Source organism: Sinocyclocheilus anshuiensis, unplaced genomic scaffold (genome assembly GCF_001515605.1).
Source record: "Sinocyclocheilus anshuiensis isolate Anshui unplaced genomic scaffold, SAMN03320099.WGS_v1.1 scaffold160, whole genome shotgun sequence".
Lineage (NCBI taxonomy): Eukaryota > Metazoa > Chordata > Actinopteri > Cypriniformes > Cyprinidae > Sinocyclocheilus > Sinocyclocheilus anshuiensis.
The window spans coordinates 2,265,714-2,269,497 of NW_015554119.1; the positions used below are offsets into that span (position 1 = coordinate 2,265,714).

Sequence of the window (3,784 nt, forward strand, 5' to 3'; positions counted from 1 at the left end):
TGAGTGCAGAGCGTTGTCGTCCGAAGATGGTCCTTGGGAGGAATTCGCCGCCTTCGTGGAGTGGACTCTGGCAAGAACCCGGACCCAGAGCCCAGCCGACCATCTTCCCGCGGTACGGAGCATCAGTCTGAGCCCACCGATGACGGAGAGCCATTTCCCGCCGCGATCCGCGGGCCAGAGCAAAGCCAAGCGACTGAGCAGAGGATCGCCTCGGAAGTTGAGCCCAACCCGTCAGACCAGGTGCGAGAGCCGGCAACAGTGCCCACCACGAGGGAGCAAGCCATGGACTGTGTAAGCGTGGAGAGGAGCTCTGCCCCCTGCATCATGGCTGAGGGTGAGCTGACTATGGCGGGACATAAGTGCCAAAACAAAGAAGGGAGGGATCCAGCCCCCGAAGCCAGCTCAGAGAGCCCTCCAGTGCCTGCTCCTAGAACGCGCCTTGCTGTGCCTGCTCCTCCAGAGCGCCCTCCAGTGCCAGCACCTCGTAAGTGCTTCCCTGATCCCCAGTTTAGCCCTGGAGGGGCTCCTGATCCCCAGTTTAGCCCAGGAGGGGCTCCTGTCAGATCTCCGGATCTCCGCCTCCGCTTTGGTCGCCAGAGTCCTCGGCTCCACCCTGGCCCCCCGGATCCTCGCCATGCCCCTGGCTCATTGGCTCTCCGTCATCGGTGGGCTCAGACTGATGCTCCGTACCGCGGGAAGATGGTGGGCTGGGCTCTGGGTCCGGGTTCTTGCCAGAGTCCACTCCACGAAGGCGGCGAATTCCTCCCGAGGACCATCTTCGGACGACAATGCTCTGCACTCGGCGTTCAGTCTCACCCCTTGGCGGAAAAATATATGAGCTGTGTGGAGGAATCTCAGCCTCGGGCTCCTCCACCACCTGCTCCGCCGCCATTAGTCAGCCCCCTGGAGTCGGTGGCCATTCCTCCTCCATGGCTCTTCCCTCCATCGGCTCCACCGTGGGCCACTGTTATGGCTGTGGCCTGGGTCCTGCTGTGTTCTTCCTGCTCCGGGTCCCTCCTGTCTCCTTCCTGGACTCTGTCTGCCGGCCCCCTCCTAGGCGTCCGTCCTCCTCCTGAGCCTCCTCCCTAGTTCCCACCCACTCCCCTCCCCATGTTGTTTCTACGGTGCGAGGACGCACCTTCCGGGAGGGGGGAGTAACGTCACGCCCCTGGACTCTGTGTTGTGTTTTCCCGCCCCAGGTGTGACGTGTTCCCTTTAATTAGTCATTCCTTGCACCTGTGTTTTCCCAATCACCCAGTGTTTAAAAGCCCCAGTCCTTTCAGTTAGTGTTTGTCAGTCCTCAAACGTCATTCCTTGTGTTCCAGTGTCTCCTACATTCCCCGTGTGATCATTAAAGACTGTGAATTGAAGTTATCTCCGTGTTTCCTCGTTCCTCGCTCCTTGCCTCCCGAGAAGTGTGACAATAGTTAACATGTTTGAGAATATTTTGAATAAAAAGGGAAAAAAATTAATAAAACATAAGCCTATATCAATAATAAAGTGCTATCGTGGCTGCTGTGTGTCACATAACGAGCATGACATGGCCACCCCCCCCTCCTTCACTCGTGCCCCCACAAAAATATTGATTGCATGACTCCCCTGACACAACAATACAAAATTATTTGTCAGATAAATGAAATATGATGAAACACTCATTTTGAGTTTAAACTGTTATAGCTTACTTCTAGAGATTGCAGTAATATATGACATGGTAAAAAATGGCTGAATGAATAATACTGAAAGTAGGTTAAAATTAAAATAATAGTGTGCCCCCTAAAAGTGCAAGTGGCCCCTGCCTGACTCAATGGCTAGAGAATACCCATAATGCACTGTGAGAGTCATGCGCCGAATGAATTCCCGCATCTCGCCAGAAGATGGCGCCCCACCGGTCTCGAGTCCCACGGAGGAGCTCCGGAAGGGTAAAAGGAGGAGTGACAGCAGTGAAGGATGAGAGAGGACCGGGGGCCCGTCTCAATAGGGAGGTTCAACCAATTCTGAGTTAAAACTTGAACTCTGAGTTGACTTACTCTGAGATGGGAAACTCTGAGTTTTCGGTTTCAGAACAGCTGAATTGAGTTAGTTCAATCGACTCTGAGTAGGTTGACTCTGAGTTTAGCGCGTGCACCATGACTATGAAAAGCCATGATCAATGGAGCTCCGATATTATGATTCACCATGGCAACAGCTCCCGCCAAAAAGACTTATTTTACAAATGACCTGCCAATATGGTAAGAAAAATATGGCAGCGGCTATTTACACTAAGTGGAATTAGCATACTTTCTTAGCGATAGATCCTATTTACAGTAGGCTAAGTGCAAATAGCTCTAGATGCTATTTACACTATAGTGAAAATAGTGATATACAGTCGTGGCCAAAAGTATTGGCAGTGACACAAATTTTGTTTTTTGCCAAATTTGCTACTTAAGCTGTTGTGGTGTCATTCACATTGTTTCTACAAGTATTGGCAGTAACATAATCTAGAAACAATGTGAATGAACACCACAACAGCTTAAGATGCAAATTTTGCAAAATACAAAATGTATGTCACTGCCAATACTTTTGGCCACGACTGTACAGTATACTGGCAGATACATACTATTTGCACCTCAGTATTGTTGTACATTATCAGGATGCAATAATACTACAAAAGTGTAAATTATTATTACAATTATAAATACTTCTGTCATTATTAAACACTCGTTAGGCACTTTACTTCCACTTGTAGAACATTTTCTTAATTTTTATTGAAAATAAATTCCAGTGTGATATGTGATGGAAAAAGTGCGAAGAGCGAGCTCGGCAAGAGCCAGACTCGAACCCGGTCAATCACATCACAAGCTTGTTCTCCGAAAAAAATACTTAGTAAAAAAAGCATTTTTGCAGCGTGCATGAATGAATGAAGTATTTAAACGTCGCTTGCGCTTTAAAAAGGGGGAGGAGATCGTAAGAAACTCTTGGTTTACCGAAGAAAACCTGCTCCTGACCAGGTTAGGTTCACAGAGTAAGTTACCATGGTTACTGACTCTGAGTATAAGTTACATCTCTTTCAGAAACGGGCTTGACTTACCCTGCTTTCTCGGGTTTGACAAACCTCCCATTCTGAAACGGAAAACCCAGAGTTTCCCTCATTTCAGGGTTAACATACTCAAGAGTTTTCACTTAACCTCCTTTCTTAAACGGGCCCCAGGCCTGGACTATTTATGTTGTTGTTTTATTATGTTTCATTCGTGAGGGGCTGCTGCTTTTACTTTCGTTTTGTGTTTATTTGATTATTAAAGTTTTGTTTAAATGTTCGCCGGTTCCCGCCTCCTCCTTCCCGGATCTACGAACTGCGTTACAGACACCATTTCTGAGTAGCTGTTCCTATGGTTTGAAGTCGTCGTTCAGACAACAGCACAGGCTTATTGGCCTTGTCATTCTGACAAAAAGAGAATTTTTGAAGCTCTTCATTTAGCTCAATTATAGTTATATGCTTTTGATTATGAGTTTTGCAAATAACATGCTTCAAAGTCAGTGGAAAAACTCCCTCCAGCATATAATGCATTATGTCTGGGGTCACCTCAAAATAATCTACTATATCAAATTAACTTTTGCCATTTACGCCATACAAAGCAATATTTTCTTTGTTATGCTGGACACACTGGAGATGATATTCATGGACTTCAGTCATTCTCAGAACAAAATTATCTTCCTGGAATTTTTGATTAATTTAAAAAATGAATGTGTTGCCATACAGTAACGACAAATTCAACCTGAGTTAAAACAGATGCGGAAGCCACCAATC

The 3,784-nt window shown here is 47.0% G+C and overlaps 1 long non-coding RNA gene across 1 annotated transcript in view; it reads right to left on the reverse strand.

Moving 5' to 3' along the window:
- Window positions 1–1,957, reverse strand: part of LOC107670019 (uncharacterized) — a 15,197-nt gene extending 13,240 nt beyond the window's left edge. Inside the window, exons 1-2 of the long non-coding RNA XR_001632058.1 lie at window positions 1,887–1,957; window positions 1,097–1,104 (exon numbers count right to left, since the gene is read on the reverse strand). This is a non-coding gene — a long non-coding RNA (uncharacterized LOC107670019). The remainder of the gene's footprint in view (window positions 1–1,096; window positions 1,105–1,886) is intronic.
- Between the last annotated feature and the right edge of the window lie 1,827 nt (window positions 1,958–3,784).